Genomic DNA, 13,957 nt, shown 5'->3' on the forward strand with positions numbered 1-13,957 from the left:
TAGACACCTCTAGAATGGTGTAGTCACTCCAAAGTATGCACAAGATTTGTTTGGGCTTTATAATATAGAATTAGAAGTATATTAAGTGTGCTGGAATACCTTTCATTACTCTTGTTGCAAGCATCTAGGTAATATCTAGATTGGCAACATAAAGACTTTGAAAGTAATATCTAGACTGGCAAGCTTTAGATATCTTGTCACAAACATCTAGGTAATATCTACATTGGAAAGCTCCTACTCCATTATTACATCTAATTTTCTATAGGCCCCAACCTACAGTAGGTTGTTACCTCAATTTTGCAAGCTTCAACTTGCAAGGAAGCTCCAACTTCCATCAATTTTCTGCAAGTTGCAACCCACAACAGACTCCTACATCAACAAACTCCAACCTGTTATTTATCAAGATGCAACTTGAATGGAGACTACAATCCCTTGATACATAAAGAAAACAATGTGTTCGTTACCTAGTCTATAAATTTGCATACCTTCATCTATGTATCTACTTTTTCTCCTCAAATTTGCTTCACATCTGCTTTATATGTGTCAGGTAATAAACAACTCAAATCAACTGTTACATTCTCAAAAAATCTAACCATATAGCCTTGCAACCCCACATATTTGTATAAGCGAACTTTGATGGTTGTTGGTATTCCAATATGAATATGAAGTGAAAAGACTTGTATCTTAGCATTCCACTCATCCGTTTCACACCTTTCTAGATTTTTAATATTAAAATAAATAAATGCTTCACCAAATACTATTTTCAGCCACTTGTAATGATTAGATCAACAAGCATAGTATCCATAGCCTTTGCAACATACCTTAGTAATATATCAACAACTATAACACATTACAACATTACAAGCATAACAACATTCTTCATGTATTTTCCTTTGTCTTTTCCTTGTACCTTTGCCTTTTCCTTACATATTTTCCTTTGCCTTTGTCTTTCATCACAACATCTCACCTCAACCATCATATGCATATAACAAAATAAGCATAATAACATTACAAGAATAACAACATTCTTCATGCATTTTCCTTGTCTTTGCCTTGTACTTTTGCCTTTTCCTTGCATATTTTCCTTTGCCTTTGTCTTTCATCACAACATCTCACCTCAACCATCATATGCATATAACAACATTTGTCACCGGCTCATCAACATCTCCAAGCATCACAAACATAATAAGCATCACGAGCATACCTCAAGATCACAAACTCAAAAGTCTGATTAACATATCCTACAACATGTCTTGCAACATACTTTGCCATCAAGCATAAAAATTATCAACAATATAGTAACATAACATCATAAGCATATGCAAGTAGTCCAATAACAAGCCTTTCCTTGCACCTCTTCAACTGATCTTTGTTACATAATAATCTCTACAACATTGTTTGTTCTACCTTGATGCTCACAAGCATCAAACATACCTTGATGCTGCTCCTTTGCCTTACATCACAACAATGTATTGCAAGTATAATGCATTGACATTTCTTAACAAGTACAATACATCAAACATGAATATCATAACATGAGCTTATGCAACCAACAAGCATTACATCACTTATAACAACTCCCTTTGCGCCATAAGTATCAACACAAGCATCTCCATCCAACTAGGCTATACCTTTATGTTGCACCTTCTCACACACACTTCTATCAAACAAGTATAACAACAAGTATTACAATACCTATCTCCTACTCCTTTGCTGGAAGACTTATCTTGTTTCTCACAAGCACACCTAGTCATCAAGCATACCAAGCATACCTTTCTTCTTTGCAACCATAACAATATATGCAACATCTAGCATACATATATGTTCCTTTGCATACATTGTTGCTCCTGCTCATATGTGCATATGTTACATTAAAGGAAATTTCAGTCTAAAAGTGCCCATGAAATTTTCACGTAATTTCCATGTAATAATGTGTAAACCAATTAAAATATTTTAAATTTAAAAGGAGGTACATGTATATATTTTGGAGGGAAATGAAAAAAATGTACTTTTCTTACTTGTATTTTTAGCATATCTCCTTATAGGTTTACCCATATTTCAAGTGTAGACACTTGTTAGATGCGTAATTAAATTCCACATCCAACGAGTACCCCTTATGCATACTTTTGAGAAGACCTAACGAGTACCCATTATGCATACTTTTGTGAAGACCCACATTGATAATGTAATGTCCCTTCATAAATTAATTTGGAACATGATTAATATCTACATTTTGGGGCCAATTTTGGAGGATATGGGGCCCATTTGATTTTATTAGGAGATTTAGACTTTAGTAGCAAGTTATTTTTGTTTGGTTAGGCTATGCATGGGGGCCACCCACACTAGGAAAATACGCACTCCCAAGTTCGAGTTGCATGAAAGGGGAAGTTGATGGTTAAGTGAGGGACCCATGATGGATGGAAAATGGAGGGAAAATAGCTCCATGAAATCTATAAAAGGAAGGCAACACTTCTCATTTGATCATCTTTTGGCATATCAAATTCTCTTCGGTTGCTCGAGCTTCTTAGCCGAGTCACTTGTTGTTTAGCAAGGGTTCTTCAACCAGAGAGCTCACCCTTTCTTCGGGGGACTTCGAGTGTTACCTAGAGAGGTTTATCTACCTTCTTTTGGAGGAGGTTTTCATTATGATTTCCAGCGGTTGTATCCAATGTCTCCAGGTGGTGTGTATTCCTAGGGGACGTAGTGAGGAGAGGCTGAGTTGTGATTTTGATATCTTTCAGAGGAGATTTGGCTAAGAGAAATTCTAGAAGGGAGGCTTAGCTGTTTTTCTGCATTTTGAGTGAGTTTTGGAGCTTAGAGAGAGCTTCCATTCAATGGGGTTTTCACACTTCCTCGGCCAGCGTAGAGGGAGAATATTGTGCACACGTGGGAGGTGGAGTTTCAACTATTGATGTTGATCCTTGTTGTAACGACCCATCTCTAAATACATATATTATATGCTTCAGAATTAAAATAGAATAAAGATTAAGTATTGTATCAATAATTAATTAATCTAAAGTTCTAAAGTTTATATTAAAAACAAACATAAATAAAGTTTGTATTAAAAACAAACATAAATAAAATAAAAGTATACATGAATATCATAAAGTCAAAAGACAAACGAATATGATAAAGTACATATAAGTGTTATAAAGTTATAAAGGATACGTTATATGGTTATATGGAGGTGTGATAGTGTTATAATAACAATAACACATATACAAGGTTTAAACGTTATAAAACCTTAATGCTACATATGAGCACCATCATATTTAAATTAAATTGAACCCTAAGTATAAGGCAGAAACACCTGTAACGGGCGGATGACTCACGTTCCTGGGAAAGCTGTCACCGCGGGAGAAAGCGGTGGAGTCGCTGGTGTACAGGGCAGCCACCGCTAAACCCAGGCTATAAAACCGCAGAGATTGGGCTGAGAACGGGGGGAGAAAGCAGGAGAAAACCAGGAGAAGAAAGCAGGAGAAAACCAAGAGGAAGAAAATTGACCATTGGAAGAGCTTTAAGCATTCTAAGGTTCTGGGCATGGGGGACAGTGAGCTTCTGTTGAGAAGCTTACTGGATTGAGCAGCCAAGCTTTGCTCAGTCTGGCTGGGTGGAATTGGTCTCCCGGAAATTGGATCAGAGTCGCTGCAGCATCATCAACTACACTAGAGCAGGCAGCAGTTCAGGTAGGTATTCAAAATATTTTACGGTACCTATATTTCAGTTTTTGGTTCTTACACATGTCAGTATTCAAAATCTTTTACGGTTCCTGTATTTCCATTTTTGGTTATTACACTTTTCGGGAGAGACAAGAGAAACACTAGTGGAGGTGATTTATGTTTTTTCCGAAGCATTGGAGGTGGATTTTGTTGGTATATTTGCAGGTCGTGAGCTTCAGTAGTCTTGGAGGGCATAAGGCCTCTTGGGGGTTGATTTTGGGAGGTCTGAACTAGACCAAACCATTTATGGGTTTTGGTCAAGGAGATTGGGGTTAATTTTGCAGCATTTTATGAGCACCCGAGGTGGGGTTTTTAGCAGTCCCTTTTCAATTGTTAGTGTAGTTTTCTAGGTAGCGCAGAGCATCATTGGAGCAACTATTAGCAGCATTTGAGATTATTGTTTTATCACCTGGGTTCTGTCACGCTTGCCATTGAGGCAAGCCTAGGTGCACTTCTTCATACTATTGTACTTGCTCCATTGGATTAATAAAATAGCTCAGCTAGTTCTTGCTTCTCGAGTTTTTATGTGTATTTGTTGAATGTTTAAAAATTTTGGTGTCGTATTTTTTTTCTTTACATATCATTGTTTATCCAAGTTTGGAACATTACAGATAAAAATTGAAGATACATGAAAAAATCATGTTGAACACGATTTTTTAATGTATCTTCAATTTTTATCAATGTGGGTCTTCTCACAAGTATGCATAATGGGTACTCGTTGGATGTGGAATTTAATTACGCATCCAACGAGTGTCTACGCTTGAAATTTGGATAAATCGATAAGGAGATAAGCCAAAAATACAAGTAAAAAAATTAGTTTTGTTCTTTTCCCTCCAAAATTCATATTTCTTATCTTTTTATTTTAACTATTATTTTATTATTTTTCCTTAGGAGGCCACTTTTAGGCTGAAATTTCCTCTAATGATTGTGCAATCAACTCGACAGACCTTGCCATATGATATAGTAATGAACAATTCAATAACAACATAAGCATATGTCTTGCTACTCATAAGCATCACAACTCCTCAGCAAATGTGCATCCATAAATAAAAACAACAAGAATACCCAATCCATCAAACATAATAAGCCAATCATCATATATCAATAAATCTCCATCTCAACAACATCTACAATACACAGTCAGCCTTACAACGCAATGTACACATAATGTTCAAATCAACATCATATATGCATCACATTGTACACACAATGCCATATCTTTGTTCTATTGTTGTGGCTCCTTTGTTGTTCCTCTGCTATCAATGACAACAATTCCATCAAATCCAAGGTAGTGCACCCCCCTTCCATGCACCCACAATCCCTCAGGCTATGCTACTACCCTCTAGGACTCGAATACAAGATGGCCACATAGTCTCAAATCCCTATGTTTATGATAGTTACAACTACCCTAAGGAGTCTCCATATACCCTCTAGGCCTCAAACTAAGGAACTTGTCCCCACACTTTTCCCTCTAGGGATCCAACCTTCTAAAAGGAAACCAAAGGAAAAGTTTACATCTAGATCCACCTAGGATCCATAGACTAACAATTTCATAGGATCAAACTCTCCTAGAGAAATTCTAGTAGTCATATTGAATGATAATAATGGAAAGAATGATGGGAATTACACTAAACTCCCCAGTTTTATATGCATGTGCCCTTTTTAACAAGTAACACCTCAAGAAGCCCTTTTTCCCACTTTGGGATCAAAACATGTGCATATTTTACTTTAGAATCATTTTAATAATGGCTTAGCCCCATAACTTAAGCCCATCACTAATTCCTTAACCCCCTCTCCCACTCATGGAATCTTAGCCTCCCATACTCACTTGTCTAACTTGGTCTATAGAAGTGATGTGTTTTAATTAGTATGAGTGTGATTACATAACTTGAATCTCTAGCCTTTTAGCACATAGGCTCACCAACCTAAAATCACGTAGGTACTCCACCCTAAAAACATATATACATAGGCATACTAGCCCAAAACACATATGTAGATATCAAGACACGGGACCAACACATCTTGGTTCACTAGGCTAATAAAGATGTACAAATACAAAGGTGTTCACACTAGGGGTGTTATACATTTTTTGGATTCTAAACTATGAATGGTTGAAAGGAAAACAAATTATGGGACTTTACATGTTTCTCATTCCCTTTTTAATGAATTTTGCTCAATTCATGGGTTTGTGGAAACGTTGGCATATGTACAATGCTAATTTCCATTGATAGTTCACTGCTACAATCATTCTCCCTCTTGTTGTATGTTGGTTGAGTGAAGGGAATGGATGCAACATTTGTAGTCACATTTGGAATGTTTTACTCACTCCATGGTATGCACAAAATTTATGTGGGTTGTATAATGTAGTATTAAGAGCACATTAAGTATGCTAGAATACCTTCCCTTAGTCTCGCAAGAAGCATCTAGGTAAATTGGGTTGTGGGTGGGAAATTAGGATAGACAAACATGTAGCTTGCATAACTTTGGTTTTTATTAGAAGGAACTCTATGCATGGATTGCACACAATATACTCAGTGACAATAAAGCATTTGAAGGGATAACAAAGTTTTGTCTCATTGAATTTTTCATTATAGTTTGCCATTAAAATACAGAGCAGTATTATATTGTGAAAGATTTTGAAATTTGCACTCATAGATTTGTGGTTTTAAGCATTGTTTTTGGTCAATTTGAGCAAATAATAAATCAACGTTGACAAAGGGAGAGAAGATGGATTATAGTTGCCAAAGAAATTGAAAAGAACAAGAAGATTTTCACTTAGTTTAAAGTTCAAATTGACTATCAATTTTTTAATTGCAAACATTTAATACATTTTCTGTAAAGTATCCATGTTGGAGAAATAGACAGGTTATATACCTATTGTTTATGAATTAATTTCTCATAGTAGTTAAGTCTCGTTGAGAGAAAACATTGAAAGACTAGATATTTTACTCAATCACCTTGGGGATTTCCCTCCTTATTGTTGCAACTAAGAATAAATTATTGCAATGAACATGCAATATTTATATGGATAAAGAAACTTGCATTAAGAAAACTATTCGTTACACTAAACTTCAGAGGGTGCTTAAATATATTTTTAGGGATTGGAATTGTGAAGTTGTTTACATCCAAATATAGAACCATCGATCAAAACTCCCCTAAACACCTACACCTTCTACCACTTACCATATTATTTGTCAACATTAGTGGGGTGAGGTTTTTGTAATTGATGAAGATGTTTTTAAAGTCCCCTTACAAAAAAAAAGTTCTCCAAATCAATCTCACTAAGAGATTTTGCATTGCAAAGCTCTAGATGAATGTATCAAGTTAGTTAATTGTTACTCAAGGTTATATGATTTACATAAGAGAAATATCCAAAATTTGGAGGGATTCACCAATGGTTTGTAGCTAGCAAAATAGACGACCTGCTTCCTCCCATTTCCAAAACCATGGAGGGAGAGGCCCACTAAACTAGGTTTTCTATATAAAGAAAGATAGTCTAGGGAGATCTACTACAGTACCCAAAAGAGAGCCTATCAAGGAATTGAAGGAGTGCATCAAAGATCTAGGCTTTGTGCATTTTCCCAATTCATAAGGGATTGTTCCATTGAATTTTGCATTCACCGTATTTGAAACGGTGATATTGTTCAAATTTCCCATGGCTTTAGGAATAGGATATGGTCATCAATTTTTAAAAGGTTTAGCTTATTTAGGAACTACGTATTAGACATTTCATCATGAATGGACCTTCTAAGGGAGCAAGAATCAAATTTTACAAACTCTCCACATTTACTAGCATACCAATTTTTATAGGAAAAAGCCTAAAACTTTTTTACTCCAAGATTACATGTTACTGAAATTTAGGAGAGACCCAACATGTTTCCATATATGGGGGATAATGTCTGAAAGAGAGTCATTCAAAGATACCCACCTCCTTAGCTTCTCAAACTCAAGTGCAAAACTACATGTAATGGGATTGTTGGCCAGACAATCATTGGTGTGTTTCTAGAGAGACTATTTCCTCTAATTGTCATGTATCTCAAATCAGAGAGGGCACCAAACTCTATGGGTATGCTTCCAATGAAGAAGTTTGAAGCCAACTACATCTCCAAGCAAGAGTGCAACCCAAACTCTAGAACCAACATGCATGATGAATGATTGTGTTGGGATGTGACTACAATAAATGCAACTCACAAATGGAAAGATGACACTGCAGAACAAAATGTATTACCACCTACCCCGCCCCCTTATCAAACCAACAACATCAACAGTGTAGGGCTAATCAATAGGCATAAAAATAATTATTAAATAAATTACAAAATTACAAAAAATGATAACTCTACACTAAATTATAGGTACCCAACAATTAAGTAAATATATAAATTGATTGTATGTCTACAAAGTCATAACAACTGTATTTGTTTTAGTTTTGGCATTTTCATTTATAATTTTATGAATTTAATAGTTTTGTATTTTTGTAATAAATCATTTTATTTCAAAGTGAATTGGTACCAAAAAATTCAATAAATATATAGATTGATTGTATGTCTACAAAGTCATAACAATTGGATTTGTTTTAGTTTTGGAATTTTCATTTATAATTTTATGGATTTAATAATTTTATATTTTTGTAATAAATATTTTTATTTTAAAGTGAAATAATTTTACCCTAATGTAAGCCTACATGGCATCAAGGTGTTCTATTAAGTCACTTCATAATAAAAATGTCATTCTAAAATCTTATGGGCATAAAGCTAGGCATCAAAGTGTTATATTAAGTCACTCCATAATGAAAAAGTCATTCTCAATATTATAGACATAAATCTAAGCATGAGTACGACCTAAATCAAATAACTTAAATAAATTTCTCAAACCATAAATTATTTACCAATTTATAAAAATGTTTATAATAATATAAAATTTATCAATATTAATATATTTTTTTATTTAATATAAAATTTATTAATATTCCTTTTATTTAATATAAAATGTATTAATATTAATATTAATATGTTTTTTTATTTCATAGAGAAACTATTTTTTTTTTTAGCATATAAAAATTAACTAATCCTATCAATATAGTGTTTTATGTAGATATAGGATTTTATGCAGAGCCTAACTTCTAGAGTAACCACGCATTGCCCCATGGTAATTACATCCACTGCTTGTGTGCATTGTGCGTAGTGATTACCTCCCCATGTAACTATCCATTGTCCAAAACGGTCATTATGTTCATTGGTTGTGTGCAAGGGTAGTGAGAGCCTCCATCTGTAATTATGAACCATGCGCTCATTAACTAATGCTGGTGTTTATTGTGATTAGTCATGATTTCACATTATAGTTATGTGTGGTTTGAAACTTATTAATAAAAATATTTTTTGTCACTTAAAAAAATCATTATTTAAGTAGGGATCACAAAAGCTTAAATTTAAATAGGGATTACAAATACTTAAATTTAAAAGAGTGAAGAGAACTCTACTTGAATGGTTCATGAGGCACAATACTTGCTAAGGTTTTGCAAATGGGGTAGCAAGCTAAGTGTGCTCCATTGTGGGGAAAACTCCACAGTTAAGCATGCTTGAGCCAGAGGCGATTTGGGATGGGTGACTTCCCGGGAAGTCTTGGTTACCTGGTGCAAGCCTCGGAAGTGATGATTGACGCTATGTGATTCATTTCACTAGTTTCAATCCCACTTCTTCACCCCTGTGAGCATCACCTGATGCAATGAGTGCTAAGTGGACTATTCAAAAATCATGAGAAATGAGTCAATTATGACTACCTCTCATGGAAATGGTCATACATGAACCTAATGCAATGAGTGCTAAGTGGACTATTCAAAAATCATGAGAAATTAGTCAGTTATGGCTACCTCTCATGGAAATGGTCATACATGAATGGCTTGCGTTAATCACCTGATGCAATGAGTGCTAAGTGGGCTATTAAAAAATGATGAGAAATTAGTCAGTTACGACTACCTCTCATGGAAATAGTCATACATGAATGACTTACTTAACGCAGTTGAATCCCAAAAACTGATATCTAATACCTCTCATGGAAATAGCCATACATGAATGACTTACTTAACGCTGTTGAATCCCAAAAACTGATATCTAATATAATGCACTGCGAAAACCCCTTAATACAAACTTTAAAATTATTAAATCTCTGAAATAATAAAACTATATAAAAATTGATTTTAATCTTCAATGTTTGTTTATTAGATTTAAATAAAAATTGAAACTCTATATAGATTAATAATCTATATTTCACTACTTACCTAATGACCTTTCCAATAATAATTATGATAATTATGAAATGTGTGGATAATATTATATGTGTACACTATTGTTCATAATTTAAAGATACAATTTTATTTATTTTTTAATCATTTTTAAAAATCATAAGTTTTGGTAAATGAAAATATTTTGTTGTTAAAATTGTATTTTTAAATATAAAAATAAATTTAACTCTCTCAAAAATTTGTAGATATTTAAATTATATAAATTAAGTATAATTTTTTCAATTTCTAATTAAATTTTACACCAAATAAACTCAAAAAAATTACCTCAAAATAATCCAAAAACCCATCATTAAACTATTGCTTATAAATAATAGTTGATATTAACTATTGCTTATAAGTAGTAGTTAACCTTCATTATTAGTAGATATCTATTGGTAGTAGTTAAACATATATATATTCAAAATAGATTTCTCTCTTCATGCTTAATTCAAGGAATAAGCACATAGTACAACATATTTCAGGATAATTCACATAAATTTGGATAACCATATATAGATAGTCAATAAGACATGAACCTTGGAGGAGAGGTTACCATTAAAACCTCTCAACCACCTCACATACGCTCAATTGACTATATATATATATATATATATATATATATATATATATATAATCCCTCGAATACACTCAATTTACTATATATATACATATATAATGAAGAGAATTGGTAGACCTGTCATCTATCACCGAGTGGAGCTACCACTATACCCTTGAGCCTAATGCAACAACCCACATGCTTTGTTAAACAAGTAAACCATGAAGAGAATTGGTAGACATGTCATCTATCACCGAGTGGAGTTGCCACTATACCCTTGAGCCTAATGCAACAACCCACATGCTTTGTTAGACAAGTAAACCCACCTTCCAATAAGACAAATCTACAGTTTGACCTAACCCCATGAACTACCCTTTACATAACCATTAATGACATTAACATGCATAGTAATGTGGGTTAAGACTACATTTCACCACTTATATATATTATATGTGTAATGACATTTTCCAACAACAATTATGATAATTATGAAATGTGGATTATATTATATGTGTATACTATATATATATATATATATATATATTAGATTTCCATTTTCGTGCTTAATTCAAGGAAGAGGATAATTCACATAAATCTGGAGAACCATACATACATAGTCAATAAGACTTGAACCTTGGAAAGGAGGTAATCATTAAACCCTCTCAACCACCTCTTATACACTGAATTGACTATATATATATATATATATATATATATAGTCAATTGAGTGAGTGATATATATAATCCCTTAGATACACTCACTCAATTGATTATATATATATATATATATATATATATATATATATAATCAAAAGAATTAGTAGATTTGTCATTTATCATTGAGTGGAGTTGTCATTGTACCCTTGAGTCTAATCCAACAACCCACATACTTTGTTAGACAAATAAACCCACCCTGGGCAGAACCCTTATATTAGTTGACAAACACTTTCTAATAAGACAAGCCCGCAGTGATGAAATGAAATGAATGATTTTAATGGCGTCCATGAGGCTCAACAGCTTAAGGGACCAAGAGAATAACAACCTTAACTCATCTTCATATTCTTTTCGATGTCGGATCTTCTGCGATGAGTCTTGACTAGAAGGCTAGCAATCTGATTGATCTGATCTTTGTCAAATAGATGGTGCATGTTGTCAACCTTTAGATTGTTTTCACATTAAATGCAGATATCCTTATATGTTGCACACTCCATGACAAAGTGTCATTCCGTCTCCACCACACCCTTATCCCATGAACTAACCCATGAACTACGCCGTAGTCTAAATACACTGCTTTTTTGCACAGAAAATCATAGAAATTCCGGCAAGGTTTTGATAAAATCCGGCAGGAAATTTTGTAAATCTAGGTTATAGATGTCAAACTTCAAGATCTTGGGTGCCCTAAAGGTTTTTGATAATATTGAATCCATTTCCCCCATCGAAAACATGATTCAAACTCGTCTACTGCAAGATTTTTTGAATTTTTTTGCCCAGATTTCAGCGACTTTTGACCATCCAAGGAATTTCTCTACCTCGGTATCCTTCTTCATGAACTTCCATTACATAACTGTTAATGACATTAACGAGCATAGTAATGTGGGTGACTACCTTGTGTGTGGTAGTATTAAGCATAGTAATGTGGGTGACTACCTTGTATGCGGGGTAGTATTGAGAATAGTAATGTGGGTGACTACCTTGTGTGCGGGATAGTATTGAACATAGTAATGTGGGTAACTATCTTGTGTGCAAGATAGTATTGAATGACAAGCCTTATTTACTATGCTATCAAGCCATAAATATACGAGGCCGAATATTCCCACCGTTACATCGAAACAAATATATTATCCGACCACAGTCATAAACTGCCCAATGCATTTATGCCTCGATAGCATAGCCATATCAAGCTTGACGTATTGAACTCCAATTGTCCTTACACGGCCGTTATGTGACCGTTAACAACGGGTAGTGAACTACCATTACATAACCGTTAATGACTTTAACGAGAATAGTAATGTGGGTTACGACTACCCTGTGCGCTGGGTAGTATTGAACTCCAATTGTCCTTACACGGCCGTTATGTGACCGTTAACAACGGGTAGTGATAGAAGCGCGGCAGGCCATGCAGAGCTGGACTCCAATTATATTCATTTAAATATTTACCGTTGAACATTGTACCATTTAAGCGGTCGGATCTCAATTCTCGCTTGCCATTTCCAGTTCAGAAAAGCCTATCACAAATTCTCGACTTAACGCGCAAGGAATTCGCCTCTGTATTTCTATTCATTTATCCGCCCTACTTTCTTCACTTCACTGAGGCTGATAACAGGCTTCCAGTCGGGTAACTTACAATCAATTTGGAAGTATCCCGTTACTGCAAGTTTGCTTTAAATCACTGTCAAAATGTCGCCGGGGAACAGAAATTTTCTTTGTAAACAGAGCGGAGGAAGCAGTGTCTCGGGCGGCCTGTGCAGTGATTTATATGCTCCCAATAATCGTTCCGATATCGATGTCACTAAATTAGAAAACCCATCGGAATCTGCGAGGCTCCGGAGAATCTATGATGCTGTGGATGAAAATGGTGACGAGAAGCTCACGATTCAGGAGATCAGTGGCTTCCTAAAGAAGCTCGGAATGCAAATGTCGGATCAAGATGTGGAATCCATCGTTCGTCCCCTCTCCAGCAGCGAGGATGGAAGCCTCAAATTCGACCAATTCATTTCATTACACGAATCGCTGTGCCACAACATTGGATTAAGTGCTGAGGATGAGGAGGGGGGCCAATCGGCTGATGATCTGATGGAAGCGTTCAGAGTATTTGATAAGAACAGAGATGGGTACATCTCTTCTGAGGAACTGCAACAGATTCTTCACAGTCTGGGATTGGGCGAGGGCAGAGACTTGGGTAACTGTGAAAAAATGATCTGCAAATTTGATTTGGACTCCAATGGGCTTCTGGATTTCTATGAGTTCAAGAATATGATGAAGTATAAAGATTAGCTTATTATATGTACCAAAGAGCCCTGCAAGTATTGCCAAACTAAGCGGAACGCCATGTAGAATTAGCAGAGCATGATGGGGTTTTCAGACAAATGCCATTGTAAAGTGCCTAGGATTATTCATTTTCATATTTATTTAATCAAGGGATGTACTTTCATCCTTGAATGAAAAGCAAATTTTATTTTCACAAGTACAAAAAAAATCGTTAATGAAAAGCAATTTTTCATTAACGAATATTAAGTCTCTAAATGAATTAACTTTACCCTAACATCATAAGGTGAGGAAGATCATTATACCGTACATTGTTCATTATGTTCATCGGTTGTGTGCACGGTGGTGATGACCTCCAACAATCTGCCCATTAACTACCGTTTGCGTTCATTATGGACAGTGATGAATTCAAGTTGTAAG

At 34.8% G+C, this 13,957-nt stretch overlaps 1 pseudogene; it reads left to right on the forward strand.

The window, feature by feature from the left end:
• The first annotated feature begins 12,949 nt into the window (after positions 1-12,949).
• Positions 12,950-13,546, forward strand: LOC149180046 (calmodulin-like protein 3 pseudogene; annotated as a pseudogene).
• Positions 13,547-13,957: the final 411 nt, after the last annotated feature.

The sequence above is a fragment of the Pinus tabuliformis genome, chromosome 3_2 (genome assembly GCF_031772625.1).
Source record: "Pinus tabuliformis cultivar Carrire ecotype Pingquan chromosome 3_2, CPIR1, whole genome shotgun sequence".
Lineage (NCBI taxonomy): Eukaryota > Viridiplantae > Streptophyta > Pinopsida > Pinales > Pinaceae > Pinus > Pinus tabuliformis.